Source organism: Hemicordylus capensis, chromosome 2 (genome assembly GCF_027244095.1).
Source record: "Hemicordylus capensis ecotype Gifberg chromosome 2, rHemCap1.1.pri, whole genome shotgun sequence".
Lineage (NCBI taxonomy): Eukaryota > Metazoa > Chordata > Lepidosauria > Squamata > Cordylidae > Hemicordylus > Hemicordylus capensis.
In genome coordinates this window covers 146,030,001-146,050,744 of record NC_069658.1, presented here as the reverse complement: position 1 = coordinate 146,050,744, position 20,744 = coordinate 146,030,001, and the positions used below count along the sequence as shown (strand labels likewise).

Genomic DNA, 20,744 nt, shown 5'->3' with positions numbered 1-20,744 from the left:
GTTTTACCATATGGAATTCTTTCCATACCATATGACTTGAGTGGCTATGCTTTTGAATTAAGCTAGAGTTGTTTGCTAGGATGTGGCGGCTATAACTTACCAGCCATATTTGCATAATCATTTGTCATTTGAGACATATTTCACATCTTGGAGGCACCTACATAAACAGCAGACCCATGTGATACTAATTCAGACTGATGGAGGAACTGGCTGACATCCAGACTAACATTCCACATGTTGAAAAAAGCTTGTAGGTGCGTGTACAATGAATGCATTTTGCCAAACTCCTCTTCCCTCTGCAGCCCACTGTATCTTCCACACATATGTCCTTAAGGTTGTGGAACCCTCAGGGACATATTTTTTGGAGGCACAGTGGGCTGCAGAGGGAAGTGGAATTCAACAAGACTCACTCCTCCCCCACTGTGTGCGCAAAACGTTTTTCAGTGCATGCAATATTAGTCTGGATGTCAGCCACTGAATATTTGAATGCTCTCTCATATAGAAGCCTCTCTGCATATACAAAAGTTAGGGAGCAAGTTAGGGAGTGCAGTTCTAGACCAGAGTGTCTCTTTGACATAGCTTTTTATTGTAGGAAGTGTTTTTTAAAATTTGAAATTCTCCACCTAAAATGTGATGTGTTCTAATCCAGCAGAGAGATCATGAGAGTCTACAATGTGCATAGCTCAGCACAAACAAAATCAATGCATTAAAAATTACTTTGAGGGTACATAATAATCTTCAGGAAGCAGTCAATAAACCTGTGGCGATGGTATCGCTAGAGATGTGCATGAAATCCGCCCAAATTCAATTCGAATCTATTTGATTTGGATCCATTGAACAGAGTGGAGATGCATTCGAATCCATTTGAATTCACCTGAATTCGATTTAACTTGTTTTGAATTTGGGCAAATTCAAATAGATTTGAATGAATCTGCACACTTTTCAGTAGGTCCAAATCAAATCAATTTGAATTTGATTCAAATTGAATTTGGACGAATTTCATGCACATCCCTACATATCGCAGGCAGGATCCAGACTATGTTAGTCATGACTAAGCACAACTGGATTATTAGGAAATGGTGTGCAAATTTTGAGTATTTGTCCAACCTAAATATATATGGAAGAACTAAAAAAGGGTTCTAAGAAAAGTAACAAAAATGACCTGAGCTAGAGAAAGCCCTTCAATCAGCTGAGTTAAAGTCAAGGGTGCCCACTGTGGCTTTGGAAAACATGCCTCAGAGGTCCCACAACACTCAGAGACATATTTTCGGGAGGGAAAGGCAGCTGCAGAGGGAAGGGGAGATTGGCAAAATTCACCCCTCCCCTATTGTGCGTGTATAATTTTTTTTTATTTTTTGGTCAAGTGTGACTTTAGTCTGGATGTCAGCTACTGACTACAGATGTACCAGTGGCCAAAGATATGATCTAGTTAGAAAGGACTATGCAAATCTGTAGAATACAGAGAGAACAAAAATGATCATGAGCCCCTAAAATCTTCATTCCATCATTGCTCACTTTGTTATTATAAGATGCAAGTTATCAAATGGAGCTGTCGGCTCCCATGACACTCTGTTGCTGCATATGTTTTCTAAAACATATGCATCTGCCAATGTCTGAAGATAGCATGCCAGCTAGAATGATCACAGATGTAATGCAAGAGGATTTTAAAAAATCATATTCTATTGCAGTAATCATTACAAATGCGATGGCATGCCAACGCATGCTAGAACATCATCCTCCATCTTTAATAGATTGGATACCCACACACCCAGAAAGTCAAGTGAGCTCATAAGCTTACGTTCCTTAAGGCAAGTAGGCTAAAAAGAATAACTTTAGAAAACTATGGTATGAACCAACATATAATACACCCCTTGATCAATGGGTCATCGATAAGAGAAACTAACAGGTACTAAAGCCGATTTTATGCTTGATTATGCTCGCGCTCTCTCTCGCTCTCTCTCTCTCTCTCACACACACACACACACGCCAAATGCGTGAGAGAGGGAGAGGGAGAGGGAGAGGGGGAGAGAGAGAGAGAGAGAGAGAACGAACAGAGATATTAAGTGTAGCACATCTCCTCTCCTACTGTGTCACTGAAGACTTGTGAAATCTTTAATGTCACAGTACAGAAGTTTCAAATTATACCAAACTACATGCTGCTAACAAACCATCACCACCTAGGACTTTCCCAAACGATTAACACACCACATTTTCCTACAGTTATATGCTTACACTAGCATTGATCCAACACGATATATCTTGTTCATGTATAGTCAGGGGTGGGGACACACCCTTGCAGGTGGATATCTGTTCACTACTTTTAAAAGAAAAAGGAGAGATCTGTGGTGCAACAGTGGAAAAAGAGTTTATACATATATTTTATTTATTTATTACATTTATATCCTGCACTTCCTCCGAGGAGCTCAGAGCTCGGTGTACATGCTTATTTTTATCCTCACAACAACCCTGTGAGGTAGGTTAGGCTGAGATACACATGACTAATCCAGAGTCACCCAGTGAGTTTCATGGTTGAATGGGGATTCGAACTCGGGTCTTCCCGGTCCTAGTCCAACACTCTAACCACTACGCTATGGTGGCTCTCTATTTTATACACTGCCCACATCCTTTTAAAATCATATGATTGTCAGTGCAGGCATAAGCCCAGTTGTATCATTTGATCACATGTCACAAAAAGAACTCACCAATAGGTGTTCATGATGCTTGCATGGCCAAATTCCACACTATACTTATATTAAGTGGGGTACAGCGCAACCTTTGGTGAGATACAAAAATTTTGCCGTTTTGATTCTGGGCAAGTCATCCTCCCGCCTAATTTCACATATAACAACAGAAATTTTCCTGTGCATAAGTACCTGGGTGAGGCCAGGGGCATGGTCTGGTGGACAATGGAGGGTCAGGGCTGGGATCCAGCCATTTGAAGGCAAGCATACACTTAAGGTACAAGTGACATGAACAATTCACTGATTAACCCTTTGGACAGTTTGGCATAGCAGATAGTGGGTTATGGGGTAACTACTCCACATTAGGTGATCTTGAGTAGACTGCTTATATGAAACTGTACCTCACACGCCAGATAATCTCTGATCTATTGTTGGTAATGAGGAGAAAAGCGTTGTAAGGACTGCGAAGTGTACTGTATCTTTTTGAAAGAACGTTTGTAGATTCAGCATGCTGCATAGTTTTGAGCTATGCAGAATACTTCATTATGTGAGAGATTCTAATGAACAGCTCTCTATAGCGGTAGACTGCATACTGCTGCATCTTCAAAAGCTGTTCTAGTAGAAGATTATGTTAAGGTTATGAACTATGTAAGAAAACGTCCCAATTTATTCACAAATAAAACAAAAGCATGTTCAGGCATAGAGGAACCTTCAGCTAATAGGTTCCACAAATACAAACATCTAACATATAATTTCCAAGTGAGTGGGTTGCTTGGACTTCCAGAATATCTAAGGGTTTCGAAAATTCAGATCTAACGTACAGCCACCCCACCCACCCAGAAAACCACCATCTTAGAAACTTAATTCAATGCAAGGCCTGGGAATTATTGACCCTAACTGCAACTCTCTAATTGAAAGTCAAAACTTTGGCTGAAGCAGAGTACTCCACACAGCACCCTTGGCATCGTGCAGAGGCAACTGTTCTTATCATGCAGTACTGTGCCTTGCCCAGTACCTGTGGGACTCGTAAGGGAAACTGAGCTCTCTCAAGTCCTAGTACCATCTTGGAAGGCACACATGGAGCCTTGGGAAGCACAGTCCTTCCCAGTGCTTTCTCCATACAGCTCTATGGCAAAAGCACTGGGAAGGACTAGGCTTCCCAGCAGGGTCAGCCCAAGGATTGCTGGCACCCCAAGCAAAGTCTGGCTTTGGGGTGTGTGCCCCCTTTGCCTGTGCAGGCTGGTGCCTCCCATCATATGAGCAGGTGGATGGGTAGGTGGGCACGCGGTCCCCATCCGAGAGAGCAGGCAGACAGTCCCCATCGCCCTCCCGCCCACTTGCTGTCCTCACCACTCTGCTGCCTTCGCCCATTGCTCCTGCTTGGCTGGCTGCTTCCGGACAGTGGCAGGGACAATGACATGTGTTATAATGACATCACTGCACAACACAGCAATGTGGTTATAACATGCCATGGCAGGCTGACTGCCCAGAAGCAGCTGGCAGAGGCAGGAGCGGCAGCAGCATTGAGAGCAATTGGGCGGTCAGACAGGTGACAGCGATGAGGAGCGCGTGCTCAGTCACCCACCCAGTCATTCAGATCAGTGATTCCCAAGCTGGGGGACTCCAGATGTTGCTGAACTACAACTCCCATCAGCCCAGCCACAATTCTTTGTGGGTGAGGAGTTGTAGTTCAGCAACATCTGGAGGTCCCCAGCTTGGGAACCACAGATTCAGACTCTGGGAGTTGTGCCCATGCCCACAGGAACAGGAGGTGCAACAGCACACTCCACAGTTTGTTGCCCCAGGCGGCCACCTAGTGGGCAGGCCAGCCCAGTTTTTGGCTCGCTGGGTGGCACATGATCCAGGCCATCAGCACTACTCCCTGCTTGGTGTTCTTGGCAGCCACCTAGTTCACCTAGTGGATGGGCTCACCTTGCTTCCCAGTGCTCCATGCATGCCTTCCCAAATGGCACTGGAGCAGCTTGATAGGGTTCTGTTACTCTTAAAGCCCCGCCCCACAGACACTGGGGAAGCACAGCACTGGAGGTGAGCATAATGGCTTTCAAACTGAAAGTTTTTTGCCAAGGTGACTGCATCTTGAAAAATAGAGAAAAATCATTGGCTTGTCTTTAATTACCTTTAAAATGTGCCACTATTTTCAATGGAAAGTCAGGCTTCCATTGCAAGGGCAAGGAGCAAGCAATGTTCTATTGTTCTGAGTTTCTGGTCCCCATCTCCTTTCTTTTTCACAATGTTCATGTTGCCCAGAGACATCTGCTGACCACCTAAGAAACTGCATCATTAATACTCCCAACTACAGTTAAAAATACATCTACTTACAACAGGAAAAACCATGACACATAATGCCAACTGTCACCAGCACAGATTAGGAACATAGGAAGCAACCATATACTGAGTCAGACCATGGGGCTATCTTGCTCAGTATTGTCTACACAGGCTGGCAACGGCTTCTCCAGGGTTACAGACCGGAGTATATACAATCCTATCTGGAGACGCCAGGAAGGTAACTTGGAACTTTCTGTATACAAGCATACAGATGCTGTTCCCAGAGTGGTTCCATTTCCTAAGGGAAATACCTTAGTTACAGTGCTGACATGTAGTATAGGGATGTGCGAAACGTTTCGGGTACAGAACGATCTGTACCCGAAACTGCCTGTTTTGGATGATTCATTGCCGAAACTAATCACTCTCTTTCTCTCCTGAAATGTTTTGGAGTCGAAACGAATCACCCCCATTTCAGCTCCGAATAATTTGTCGTTTCGGCCCTCCATTTTGTGGCCAATAAAGTGCTTCTTCTTCCTCCTCCATTTTGAGTTCTGATGACGTCTACTTGAATTTCCCGCCTTTTTGCCTCCCATTGACTTCAATGCAAAAAGGACTAATCTAACGTCTACTTGTATTTCGGGTCGTAGGGTCAAAAGAGTGGAGTGAGGTGGTAGTGCCTAATGGGTGGAGGTTACCACCTATATTGCAGAGGAATTGGGCAAAGGGCTGATTTTTGGTGAATTGTTGAAGTTTTAGTGTCTTTGGGGCAGATCTGGGGCATAAAATGGGATCTGGGGCAGAAGAGTGAGGTGGGGTGGTAGTGCCTAATGGGTGGAGGCTACCACCTACATTGCAGAGGAATTGGGCAAAGGGCTGATTTTCTGTGAATTGTTGAAGTTTTAGTGTCTTTGGGGCAGATTTGGGGCATAAAATGGGATCTGGGGCGGAAGAGCCAGGTGTGGTGGTAGTGCCTAATGGGTGGAGGCTACCACCCAAATTGCAGAGTGATTGGGCAAAGGGCTGATTTGTGTTGAATTGTTGAAGTTTACGCATCTCTTTAAAGTTTTTCTCCACAGGGAATCATGGAGGTTTCAGCAGCCCCATAAGTGCACTTGGGGGTGCTGGGGTGGCCCAGAGCGAATGGCAGTGTTGTGCACATAGGGTGCCAACCACCCCTATGGGTTTCTAACCCATGGGGTACAGGGTTCTGTTGTTTCTGAGGTGTTCTGAGTGTAGATTCTCTGGTAGCAAATGAGATTTTCAATACAAACCATGAATCCACTCATTTGCTACCAGAGAATCTAACTTCAACAAATCACCAAAAATCAGCCCTCTGCCCAAATCCTTTGAAAAAATTCTGGTAGCTTCCTTTTCCCCCTTGGGCACTACCACCAAACCCACACCGCTCTAGGCCACCCCTTTCCCCGCAACGTGAAACGATACACCTCCATTAAGGAGAAAAACCTTAAAGACATGTAAACTTCAACAATTCACCAAAAATCAGCCCTTTGCCCAATCTCCCTGCAATTTGTGTGGTAGCCTCCACCCATTAGGCACTACCACCCCACCCCACCCCACCCCACTCTTCTACCCCAGATGCCCCATTTCTGTGCTTATGATCAGGATATTAAACTCAGAGTTAAATAATTATCCCTCAGAGTTAAACAATTACAGGCCTGTCTCCAACGCTCCATGATTGGGCAAGGTGATTGAGAAGGTGGTGGCCTCCCAGCTCCAGGCGGTTTTGAAGGAAACTGATTATCTAGACGGCTATGTGGTGGAGACTGCCTTGGTCGGCCTGATAGATCTCCAAATGGGAATTGACAGAGGGAGTGTGACTCTGTTGGTCTCTCGGCGGCTTTCAATACTATTGACCATAGTATCCTTTTGGAACGTCTGAGGGGATTGGGGGTGGGGTGGGAGGCACTGCTTTGCAGTGGTTCTGCTTCTACGTCACTGGCAGATTCCAGACGGTGTCTCTTAGAAACTGTTCTTCAAAATCTGAACTTTCGTATGGTGTCCCTCAGGGCTCTGTATTGTCTCCGATCTTGTTTAACATCTACATGAAACCACTGGGAGAGATCATCAGGGGATTTGGTGCAGGGTGTTATCAATATGCTGATGACACCCAAATCTATTTCTCCATGTCAACATCATCAGGAGACGGCATAACCTCCCCAAACGCCTGCCTGGAGGCAGTAATGGGCTGAATGAGGGATAACAAACTGAGGCTGAATCCAGATTAGACTGAGGTACTTATTGTGCAGGGTCAAAAATTGAGAGACTATTTTGATCTGCTGGTTCTGGATGAGGTCACTCTCCCCCAGAAGAAACAGGTGTGCAGTCAGGAGGTGCTTCTAGATCCGAACCTCTCCCTGGTGTACCAGGTTGAGGAGGTGGCCAGGGGTGCTTTTTATCAGCTTCGGCTGGTATGCCAGCTGCATCCATTTCTTGAGATGAACAGCCTCAAAACAATGGTACATCTGCTGGTAACCTCTAGGCTGGATTACTGCAATGCACTCTATGTGGGGCTGCCTTTGTATGTAGTGCAGAAACTGCAGTTGGTTCAGAATGTGGCAGCCAGGTTGGTCTCTGGGTCATCTAGGAGAGACCATATTACTCCTGTGTTGAAGGAATTGTACTGGCTGCTGATACTTTTCTGGGCAAAATACAAGGTGCTGGCCATTACCTATAAAGCTGTAAACAGTTTAGGCCTGGGTGTTTAAAGAGAACGTCTTCTTTGCCATGAGCCCCACTGCCTGCTAAGATCATCTGGAGAGATTTGCCTGTAGTTGCTGCCAACTCATATGGCAGCTACTCAGGAATGAGCCTTCTCTGTTGCAGCCCCTTGATTTTGGAATGGGATTCCTGTTGAAATAAGAGCCTCCCCATCTCTGGCAACTTTTTAAAAGGTACTGAAGACACATGTATTCACCCAGGCTTCTAATTAGATTTATAGTTTTAAATAATTTTAATACTGGGTTTTAAATGTTTTAATATTTTAAATGATTTTAATTAATTGTTTTAATATTTTAAATAATTTTAATTGTAAACTGCCCAGAGACACAAGTTTTGGGCAGTATACAAATATTTTAAATAAATAAAATAAAATATTATTATTATTTGCATTTTATATCCCGCTCTTCCTCCAAGGAGCCCGGAGTGGTGTACTGCATACGTAAGTTTCTCCTCACAACAACCCTGTGAGGTAGGTTAGGCTTAGAGTGAAGTGACTGGCCAGAGCCTGTTTATTAATGAGAGGTGTGCAAACAATTAAGGACAGGAAAAGGTCCTTCTTAATATAATGCAAAATCAAAAATTAAAACTCACAAAAGACCCTGCCAATATGATGACTAATTTAAGGATTAGAAGGGGGAGACTACTTTTTTCCCTTTAAAAAAACTTTTATTCTTAGCTGTTTACCAATAAATTAAAGAGGGATTAACTGTAAATGCTCTCAAAACATGGCAATGGTTAAATTATCAACAGAGAATTTAGGAAATATTAGCAATTCCCTCTCAGTCATCAAGGAAAATACAGGAAGACTGATCTGAGCAACAGGGGAAAGAGATACCACTTTTTCTTTTTAATCTGAAATTGCTTGAAAAATACATATAGTCTTTTACATAAGTACTTGGGAGAAAGTCTCATTGATATCAAACATGGTTAACACAGGGTTGAAGGACAGTTGTCAGCCTCATGAGCTTGCTTCTATGAGAGGGTGTGGCTAGTCAAACCAGCCTCAATAATCAATTTATAAAAACATTAAGCAGAGAGTTAATTGCCTTGAAAAGCTTGGCTAAAATTTCAGTATCTCCTTCTATTGCCTCCTTTCCCCAACCTTGCAAACTTCAACTGAAGTATGGATAGCTAATGACATAAAAAAAAAACTTTCAACAGTCAGCTACTCTCTCATTCGCTACCCTTCACCTCCTCCATGTTTCCATTTCAGTATTTCCCTCTCTCATTGAGCATGGAGAAGCAGAGAAAATGGACTGATAGTAAAGCACACAGTTTGTATATTTATCATGAAGGTTTTGGGAAACAATATTTCTGGCAAGGTGGGGAGGAAACATTTATATGTAAAAGAAAACATTTGTGTTGATTTCTTTGCTTGAGCCTCAGTGAAATTCTGGGTACCATCCAGACTAAATTAGTCCTATTAAAATTAATAGGACTTAGATTAGTCATGACTAACCTGTCTCGATTTCAATGGTGCTTAGTTTTAGTAACCAATTATAATTTTTGAAGATTTAAAATGTTTATATACAGTGTTGGTAGACAAGTTCTATGAGATATCAGTCCTGACGCTTTCACAGTGAGCCATTATATACACGTTCACTAACACACACACACACACATATCCCAATTATAGGGTGGGGTTTCCTCTGTGACAGAGCTCTGTAAACCAGGACTGTTCCAACCAAATTAAGAAACCTGAAGTATAGGAAAAACATATACTCCAACAGCAAGCCTGCTCAATGTAGGCCCCCCCACCTGTTTTTCGACTACAATTCCCATGCTCCCCAGCAACAGTGGCCAACAGCCAGGGATTATGGGAATTGTAGGCCAACATCTGCAGGAGGGCCAAAGTTGAGCAGCCCTACCCAACAGCAACACTTCACAGAGCCAGAGGAAAGAGAACTTGATCTTCTGGAACAACATTAGTAGCAATTGCCAATATATTCCAAGAAAAGTAAATAGAAAGGACCCTATTGCACACACACCCCCTCTACATATTACATATCATACTGTCCATTTAAGGAGCTTAAGGCTATACACGGTTATGGTCCTCACAATAAGACTAGCGAGGAAGGTTAGGCTGAGAGGTCAACATGGTCATCAAGCAGGCTTCATGGGGGAGCAGAAATTTGAATTGAGGTCTTCCCAGTACATCCAACATACTATTCACAATGCAACTGACAGTGACTATCACCATGACATGAATAAAATTGATGCATGAGTAGTAGACGCAGCAGAGTTTACATTTTACATTTTCCGCTTTTGTATGATAAAATATTTTCTGCTACAAACATTTACAGATAAAAGTTCAAATTCCAGAAGGGTCATCATGGCAGTCTTTTCTCTGCTGTCAAGACTGTATTCCTTCCTGATTTACTCCTTACTTGTAACATAGATTTATTTTTAATAGTTTAAGCATTTGCTCTCCGTTTCATGCATCTGATTTTGCTTGGAACTGTATTGTGGAATAAGTTTCCACTTACTCTTTATTGTGCTACAAAGTTCACATTCAAAAATATCGCACAGGTAGCATGTCTAATAACAAAAACAAAAACAACTAGCTTAACCTGTGCAGAGAATCTGCAGACTAGTGCTTGATTGCTTGTTCCCCTCAGGCTGCTGACAGGCTCAGCCCAACCCTCGCCCTTCCCTCTTTCTCTCTCCTCCACTTGCTCTTCCCCTCTGTTTTTCTTCCCCTCCCTTCTTATTTTTCTTTCTTTCTCTCTCAACTTCCTGAATTAACAGATCTTGTTTTCTCATTTAATTCACACAATGACAGCCTCCTTCTTCTGAAGGGGCTCTTTCCTTCCTCACAACCCCTCTCTTTTCAGACCCCTGCCCACTATCCTTATAGAGATATATAGATAGATTCCTCTCCTCTACAGTCAAGAATATCTTCTGACCAGTAACAGTTGCATTCCAACTGTCCTTAATCTTCATAGCTCCTCCCCACATCTGCATATGGAATCCCCACCGCCGGATCACCATGGTGCCACAGGCTCCTCCCCCCATCTGCATCTGGAATCCCCACTGCCCAATCACCAGGGTGCCACAGGATCCTCCTCCCTATCTGCATATGGAATCTACATTGCCCGATCACCATAGTACTTCTGCTCCCACAGGCTCATTCTCCCTATCTGCATATGGAATTTCTACTGCCCAATCATCAGGGTGCTTCTGCTCACTAACTCTTGCAAGAGCTGCCATACATGGGATTAGCCATGGGTATGCCTTAGAGAATTTATATATATATATATAATTATAATTATAATTATAATTATAACAAAAACAACTCTGTTAGTTGCCCCATAACAAATTGTTCTCTGGTCAGCTATTAGGATGGTGAAGGAGATTTAGGAATGGGGTGCCAGACTATATGATTCTGGGCGTCACTTTTCAATCACTTGCTAGTAAAAAAAATAATTCAAACAGGGTTTATATGTTCATTAAGATCAGAGGATAAAGTCCTACTCTGTATTCTGGTAATTAAGCAGGTTCATTCTGCTGGGGCACAGCATGATGTGTTTTCTGGTATGCTCTTGCTGGTAAGGCTTGCAAGGTATTTATGGTGGTCTACTTCAATGTCCAGTAAAAAGAGTTTTGTCCACAAAGCTACTTTTCCACTGCTGAACTAACAATTGACTGCTAAACTGAATGTTAAATTTGGAGATTTTATATGACTAATTCTTTCTCTCAGTTTTACTTGTTTTTGTATGTTCTATATCAACTTTGCTCTCTTTTTTTTACATTTGTAAAAATTGTGTTAACCACTTCAGGTGCCACTGACAGTAGCAAAGGGAACATATTAAGTATCATAAAATACACACACACCAGGGCTTGGGAACTGGGGTGTGTGTGTGCGCGCACACACAAACACACCAAAAACAACTATTAGCAAGACTTGGTATCATACAAGTGATCACCTAAAACAGTTCTAAATCCATCCTTCCCATGTGAATTTCTGAAGTACTAGTGGGCCCAGGCACAGAGCATCTGTGCCTCTAGCTGGCCCGCCGCCGCCACCGCACCCGCCGCCGCCACCTGGCCCGCCGCCTTGCCTCTGCAGCCGGGCCCGCTGCCCCCGCCTGGCCCACCGTGGCCGGGCCCGCCGCCTTGCCTCCGCAGCCGCCCAGCCAGGCAATTCTCCTGGACCAATCAGGCGCCCCCGCAGCCCAGCCAATCAGCTGGGCTGCCGGGACGCATTTTTCCTGGGCACACCCAGGAGAAATATATATATAGACAATACAACTTTTGCAATAGTAAGTCTGAAAATACTTAGTCAAATTTATTCAGTGACAATCTACACAAAAATTAATCCAGCAAAGAACAAATAGGTAGCTTCACACAGCATCTACTATAGTGAAAATACAAGGGAAAGTATTTTTAAATTACAGTTAATGTTTGTGAAAACAACAAATTTGATTAAGTCCTGCTTTTCAGCACACAAATTAAGAGCTCAAAGTAGACTTTGAAGGACAAAAGAGGGCAGCCACATCCAATGGCAATGGCCTGCACTGCAGTATTATTTCCTAGGACTGCAACAGCAAGTCATTCTATGATAAATATTGTGACATCAGAAGAACTTTCTTTAGAGAACTCTCTAGAGTCAGATATGGTTATGACAAGCTGCTTTTGATATCCTTGGTATAGCTCTGTTTTGGCATTAGGCATGAGGAGAAGTCCTGATATAGGAGTGACTTGCAGTGTACTACCATAAAAGAAAACTGGAAGACCCTCTAAGAGTTAGTGGAATTCCTCTCTTACAAAGTAAAATTGTGGTAGCAAATATAAGCCAGAGTGCAAAAATATAGAATGAATTCAAAATCCTAGCCTGCCTATATGGATTGAAGGCTGTTTGTCCATCCATCCATCCATTTGTTTATTTATTTATTTGATTTATATAGACTAAATCAGCTTAAATCCTAATATTTACACTTAGCTAGGTTATAGTTAGGCACGTTAATGGGCATAGCTTCCAGTGTATTTGCAAAGAAAAGGACTTGGATACTATGCATAAAAGTAGAACTCTTGCAAATAACTAACTGAGTCTGAAATCTTCAAAAATCACACACTCTGACTGGTTCCACTGACTTAGAAGACACTCTTCCATGGTTGATTTTTCAGAGAATTGATGCCGAAGTATTTTAGCTTCAATGCTACTTTAAAATGTTTAGAAGTATTATTCATGCTTACGGGACCAAAACAATTCACTGCATGTTAAAAAGAGCAGAAGGCAGCTTGGTAATGGGTCTGCTTAACCAATCTATTTTGAAAATGGAGATTGAGGAAAATTCCTAATCTCTATCTATTAATTTTGAGCATCTTAAATTTAGTTATCTCTTTCCTTGTTACTGTCTGTGTAAACAACTCTTTGACACGTTCTAACAATTGTAACCAGCTCTTACCTTTTTATTCCTAACATTTTGCTTTCTTTATTGTTCGTTTTATGTTGTCCCTGATTGTTCTAGAAAGGAACACGGTTATGAAAAAGTGTACTACAAAAATCCTCAAATAAAATTTTAAGAAGAAAACAGGGTAAGAACTTTCTGGAAAAGTTAACTGTTTAATCTGTGTGTGTATACAGAGATATGTATATAGAAATTCTAAACCACTATACAAATAATACAAAGTTTTATTTGGATAATTGCAGCATATTGAGAAGTTTCTGTTAATTTTTTAAGAAACCATCGGGTATTCAACATCTCATTTCCACTATTAACAGCCTGTTGCAACTTGAGTTAATTCTTGAACCTGAGGAGTTCATTGCCCCACTCAAACAACATACCCTATATTCTTCAACTACTAGTTAACACCTCCCCCTCCCCCCAAATTTGTTAACAGTTTTAAATTAGGGATAAAAGAGGTAAAGAGATGCTATAGTATATGATTAAATCCACAAAAATCTAGAGGAAGGTAAAAACTGAAATAATTCAGAGTGAACGCTTAAAATAAACTTGTACAGTATTTCTGACAATGTTCTGGGGAAAGTGGCATGTATGGATTATTAAAACAGATGGCCTGTGCCTATTTTATTGCTAATTCATCTGATTTGATCTGCACATTTAATCAGTGTTCCATATTCCATATGCCCATTGCTTGCTGGATCAGGAACTGCAACTGTAAATCTGACACAGATCTGAATGCATATTTGAGTGTCAGTGTTTTATCCTGTTTTGAATGGCACAGGAATTCAAATGGGTGCCCCCATCAACAATCTGGACTAGTCATGAATTAACATCTTTCAAAAACATAATTGGGGTAAATATTTATAAATAGATTGTACACATTACAATTAAAAAATAAGGTGCCATTTTTTAGCAAATGTAGCAACTGGGTAGTTTAAAGTATTTTAACTAATTTATTATAGTTTGGGTTTTTGTAGGCAGTGGCCTACATCAGATGCATTAAGAAAGAGTTGTGCTCCAATATGCTAAGTCTTAGCAGCAGCACAAACAGAAATGGCCAGTGCACAAATAACCAACACCATTACATGCTCTGAGAACCCCCGCTTCCCATCTCTTACCAGTAAACACCAAACCCTTAACATGCTAACTTTTATTCACATAATATAAAGTAACAACAGTACCTACTTGTAATCCTTTTGCCCAAATATATTATTTTGTAAGAAAATGACCTTGCCTGTATTTTAAAACCATCAACACGTTTTCAGTCTTAAGAAGGCGACATTATTCAGCATCCATACCCAGTATAGGTTAAAAAAGTGGTGGGAAGCACTTCATTTGCATGCAAAATACCCATATTCAACTTGTGTATTTTGAAATCACTGTACAAGATTTAATGTATTTAATTCCTATTGAAATTGGTACAACATAAATGTGATATATTGGACTGCATCCTTACTGGTTTAAGCACATCCACAGAGCAACCCTATGCATGTTAACCTGCAAGGAAATTCTTCTGTGTTCAACAGAGCTTTCTCTCTAGTAAATGGGTTTAGGATTGCAGCCCTGTTTAAACCACTGAGGATGCAATTTAATTACATTTTAAGTTAAATCCTACCAATTTCAATGGGAGTTAAATATCCTTACCCTGCTTCAAAAAAGTACCTTATCGCAGAAGTGCAGCATCTCAGGCGTATTTTGACTGGTTGGAAACCTAAACATCCCATGCATGTTTACAGAGAAGTTCCACTGAATTCAATGAAATTTACTTCCTACTAAGTGTGCATAATGGTGACTTCTCCAGTAATACTACAAATAGGTGCTGCTGAAACCCGCTCATCTGATAATATCAAGTAATATATTTGGAACTGAGGGATTCTCAGTGCACATGTGTTATATTTCTTTGTGCATGTTGACCATTTCCATTTGTGCCATTATCCCCAACTAATCTCATAAAACAAGCAATCAGAAAAATCATGATCAGTTCAACGTAATAAATTAAAAACCTGCAAAGTCATTAATACACATTTACAATTATTCAAAATTCGATGCACAGCTTTCCAAGAAATAAATGCAAAATTCTCTCTCTCTCTCTCTCTCACACACACACACACACTTAGAGGTAGGGATTATTTTGAAACTGGTTTTCACTTTCAGCACAAGTTTCACTTTCAGCACAATTGTATTCTACTCAAAATTACAACTGAGCTCCCCTCCCTAAATTCAAATATGAAAATTAATTCATTTTGTCAAATCTGTCAAATTTGTCAGAAAGACATCTGAGAATAAATGTGATTTACAATTTCAAATGTTAAGAAATGGTTTATGTTCTTCAAATTAAATCTAGTTTATATTTGGCCCTATCCACCCCTAGCACAGCACCTCCAGTGACTGCTGCTGGTGTGCATCTCACGTTTCTTTTTAGATTGTGAGCCCTTTGGGTACAGAGATCCATCTTATTTATTTGTTATTTCTCTGTGTAAACCGCCCTGAGCCATTTTTGGAAGGGCGGTATAGAAATTGAATAAATAATAATAATGATAATGATGATAATAATAATAATAATAATAATAATGATAATATCCAGTGTAACCTACCCAACTGAAAAAAAAATCTGAAAACGAAAACATGAAGGCTGCAATCCTATGCACATTTACTTGGCAGCATATCCAACTAAACTATGGGCCTTACTTCTGTGTAAACATGCACTGGATTGGGCTAAAGGATGGTGGAAAGTTGTGTATATTTTAAAAAGACTATATTGTTGAATTGCTCTATTTTTAAAATGCTTTAAATAAAAACAAAGAAACCTTTGTAAACATCACCACCATTACAAGGCTTATATGTTCAAATGCCTTAGTTCAGGCTAGGATAGGCATTGGTGCAGTTATGAGGAACCAATCTCTTAGAGTAATCCAGCCAAAATGCTAAATTATCCCTCTTCTGCAGAAACCTGGCAGACAATTATCAAGTTTCTTATGATTTCTTTGAATCTAGGGTTAGCTATTTTTATATATTCAGTAGCTGCACTTTTAATTCTTAGCATTTCCTTTCTTTCTGGTAATGACTTAAATCAGTTTTAAGAAAAGGGCTGATTATGTTTTTATTTCAGAAAAAGATGGCAGGCCAAGCAGAATTTTAATAATGGTACATAAAGAAATACAAGCGCAAAATTTAAGCACAAAAGATGTATTGTGTCTTCATGTCTTTTACATATGCTTACCAAAACAGCAACTCCCGGTTCACCTTTTTATGTAAGTGGATTAAAAGTAAGATTAACAAACTGTCAAAAAGCATGTAAAATGATACTGTCTGGTACTTTAAAAATTCTGATGGTTGTAAAACTCTGTTGGTGGCCATCTTGGGGTGAAGGGTTTTTAATATAAACAAGAAGAGTGAAGGCAGTAGATGGGGGAGGGGGCCTTACTGCCTGCACAGAGCAAGGCAATAGGAGAGATTATATCCCCTGGAAAACGGGGGTGGGTGGGATGATTACCTCTACAAAAAAGCAGAGGTAAAAACTATCTAGATTATCAATTGCATCATAAGCCACATAAAAATAGATCTGATATTTGCAAAGCTTTGTCTTTACTTGCATATTTGAAGTTCCTAATATCAAGCATAAATTAAGCTACATTGTAGATTTTGGTCAGGACAATGCTTTCTGAATGCACAGTATTCAATGTGCATATTACTCTGAATGTCAAAGTGAACCACACAGTAGTCCTTTTGCCCCAAAAGAATAGGCAAAAAACATAAATGCCATTTCCCACTTAATTATAATGATGATCAATGCTTCACTTTATGCCTGCCATATCACACCCCAGATATGTGGAGTCTCAACTGAGCATAATTAAAATAATGGCTCATTCCAATGCTGACCCCATCTACAACCAGTTTTCTACCCCATACAGTATGTACTGCATTTTAAAATAAGTCAACTTTGGAAGAAAAATGCTTTGGAAGAAAATCACACTGACAAATACACACAAACACATATTTTGTGATCTTAGATAAAACAATATTTTGTAAAACAATATTGAAGAAAACCTAGCCTGATATTAACACACATAATTTTGTTTCTATAAATACAGAGTTAAATGCTGCTTGCCTGGATCACAAGTGACAATATAGCTATCGGTGGGTGGTCAACAGAGCACCAGGGATCTAGGTAATTATTAACTGCTTTTACAGGTACTTTATTAGCAGAAGTATGTTACAGGGTTAGAAATACAGTAGATTTTCTTTCAGAAAAAGTAATCTTGTGAAATTACCATGGAATACTAGGCATCCAGATATACACTGCACCATTCAGCCTAACTCCACAAATTAAAAGAACAAGCATATCATGTTGTACGTTCAAGACTGGCAATCACCCTGTACAACTATTAGTTATGTAAATTCAGGAAAACGTTGAAAACTCCCCCAGCCAAAGGAAAATATGAAGGAGATCAGACTTTTTCTAATCATGAGTAGATATATATGAGAAAAGGAATCCCTTTTCTTTGAGAAAACTGGCTAGAATTCAAAGTTCTATTTGCACACATGGTCTTTACAGTCATCCCCCTCCCTTATAGTGGTAACCTCCCATACCTCCTAAAAAACTCTGCCCGAGGCCAGGGTCATTCAAAGCAGTACCCAATGAGGGGTTGCCACTAGCAGTGATCCTTGCCAAGGATCGGGTAATTCAAAGCAATATCCCATGAGTGGTTGCCACTAGCAGGAAAAATCAGTCACCGTTGTACGCCGTTGTCACACACAGGTCTTTTTGGATCCTAGCTGATGTGACTTTCTCAAATATACCAGTACCACCAGTCCTCTAATAATGGACATAACAGACAAATATGGTGAATTATCCCCCCACTATATAAAAACCACAAGAATCCAACCCCTACACCCCAGCATAAAATCATCTTAAAATGAGAATTCTCACACCCTTTCCTAAAAGTAAACTTATTTGAAGTCAGAAGGACCAGGGCAGCCAAAAAGCCCCTAATTTTAGGATAAATATATATAAGCCTCAGCTGCTCAGTGAAAAATGCAGTGCCAATACATTTGCCACTTAAAAATGTAAACCTATGTTTTAGTTTTAGTGTAGTTTTAATGGTTAATCTATGGAGCAAATATGTAGCATACCGAAAAATGGAAAATATTTTTTATCCTGAATGACCAGAGTTAGAAAAAATATTGTGTACAATATGAAGAAAGATGCATTTTATAAAAGGATTTTACGGTCAAAACCTGGTATTCTATGTAGTGAAAAATTTGCAAGAAAAACTGATTTCTTGAACATAAACAGCATTTGTGGACACTAGCACAATGACAGTAACAAACAAAACCTCTTTCTCATGTTAAAACTACTTTGAATTTCTGTAATCTTTGAGACAGTATATGTCAAAGACAAGCCTAACTTGGGAACATGCAAAACATTTTGTTTTGCAAGATGTGAACGAGCTGTCTTCACAATCTAATTACCAAAGGAAAGCTGTAAGTCTGTGGGAGTTTTATTAAAGGGGGGGGAAAATGACAATATATCATAATAAGTTCCTACAGTACTTTTATTATATACACTGTTATATTTTCCAACAAATAAAACATTGCCTCCTTCCCTCTCTTGCCCTTCCCGCTCTCTTCTATAATTTTTCATTCTGACAGAGTTCTTGGGTTTAGAAAAGCTATGGCTGACATAATGACACCACCTTTTTCAAACAGCTAATATTTCAACCACCACAAAACATAAGCAAAACCTAGAAGCTACCCTAAACCATCAGCTATGTTATTTAAACATCATTATCTGTGTTGATGCTAGATTTCATTGCAATAGCTACAATGAGTCAATAGATGGCACCCCATCTCTTAGTTAACAGGCAAATCATGAATAAAAATAACCAAAAGCCCCAGAAGTGACAAATATTGTGTTCTGTTGATCTGAACAAGCATTCACAACGATTAATTAGGGACATTTTGCTTATGCATGAGAAATTAACCACATATTTTGTATAACCCTCTGACAAACATGCATAATAATAAGTGGGATTAAAAGATTATCTACATGGTATATATTTGTACAATATACAAAATTTGTTGTTTGTGTGCAGATTTGATATATACTTTGCATTCTGGTTCATTAAGAGACATTACAACTTGGTTAAACCAAACTTGAGACGACAAGTGTAGAATAAACTATTTTAGTATATTCATGTATAAACTTATATACAGTGCAAAGAAATGCCTGTTTATTTTGTTCACATTTTTGGAATGGCTACTGAGATTTAGTATTTTAACTTCCTTGGTTTTGTCTACCTTTGTGTTATAGTAATAAAAATTTGGTCTCACGTTATTTTTAAAATATCACCCTTAGTGGTAATTTTTATAGTCACCCTTGTTTGTACTCAACTTTTCAGAAAATTTAGTTAGTTTTTTTTTTAAAAAAATCAAAACAAAACATGAATTTTCTTATATATAAGCAAATCTTTGTAAATGTATCAATGAAATATAGTGATCTACAGATAAATGATATATAAAGGATTGTCTCCACAGAAAGGAATCCTGTATATGCTACGGAACCCCATTACAGTAAGACAGTAAAAACAAGTTAGAGAATCCATCTAAAATGACTAAATGGTTACAGCTCTTATAAATTAGCTGCTATGTAACAATTTTTAAGACATTTCTTGTAGTTTTGATAAAACTCTCTTTCTAGGAACTGATCACTAGCCCAAAACATCGATTCCCAAGTAATTTCTCTATATTGTCTCTCTATTTGATTTGAACACAACTGTCTGAAACACAATATATAAACCTTAACATAATTACTTTTCATGTTCTCCAATTACAGAAAAAATGTGTAAACAGAAAGGTAAAACTTCAAAGATATACTTTTTTAAAATCATCAGTACAGAAGTCATAAATTAAACATCTTTCTACAGAGAAAACTGGAAATCCATAACATCCTAAAATACTAATAGGAACATAGAACATATCTGAAAGCACACTCTGTTTCCTTATAAAAGGAAAACATATCTATGGACAAACTTACCTTATTTAAAAGAAAAAAGAATTACTACTTGATCCTATTAAACTTTATAATTAATTGGAAGCCATTCACAATTCTAATGAGCAACTTAAATCCTAATATTTATTTATAGTTAGATGAATTATGAAATAAAAACTTGCATAAAACATAAAAACTTGCATAAGTCTGTAAAACAGAACATAAACTATTGTCCTGAACTAGCTAAAGTGAAAGTTCTGTGTTTCCTCAAGTTTTACCTGTGCTTTACCAAACAGGAAGAATGAAGATTTGTTGAACAGCTATGATTATAAATAAAGCCTCCTAAACAAGATTCAGCTGATTAAGAGGCAACTTTCTAATGATGTCCACCTCTAGCAGAGCAATACTGAATCAATGTCATTTCTATGGAAAATATGTGGGGAGAAATCATGATGCTTAGAATGGACCAAAGTAAGTAGAATATTGCTGCTTGGTGTTTCCAGAAGACTTTTAACTATTATTGTTGTTGTAATTATTATTGTTGTAATGATAATAATGTACCACTGATGATGTTATGGTTAGCAAAATGTCATTACGCCATTATCTGTTATATAAACTGTTTTGCAGAGAGTGTTGCGG

At 39.5% G+C, this 20,744-nt stretch overlaps 1 protein-coding gene and 1 long non-coding RNA gene across 3 annotated transcripts in view; one reads left to right on the top strand and one right to left on the bottom strand.

Annotated features, from left to right (window-relative positions):
* The window catches only part of ZCCHC7 (zinc finger CCHC-type containing 7), a 215,735-nt gene that overhangs the window by 44,005 nt on the left and 150,986 nt on the right, over positions 1 to 20,744 (bottom strand). The window lies entirely within an intron of this gene.
* The window catches only part of LOC128343009 (uncharacterized), a 76,265-nt gene that overhangs the window by 53,763 nt on the left and 1,758 nt on the right, over positions 1 to 20,744 (top strand). The window contains exons 2-5 of the long non-coding RNA XR_008315302.1: positions 13,178 to 13,244; positions 16,224 to 16,365; positions 17,206 to 17,282; positions 20,402 to 20,744. The exon at positions 20,402 to 20,744 is cut by the window's right edge and continues 1,758 nt beyond it. This is a non-coding gene — a long non-coding RNA (uncharacterized LOC128343009). The remainder of the gene's footprint in view (positions 1 to 13,177; positions 13,245 to 16,223; positions 16,366 to 17,205; positions 17,283 to 20,401) is intronic.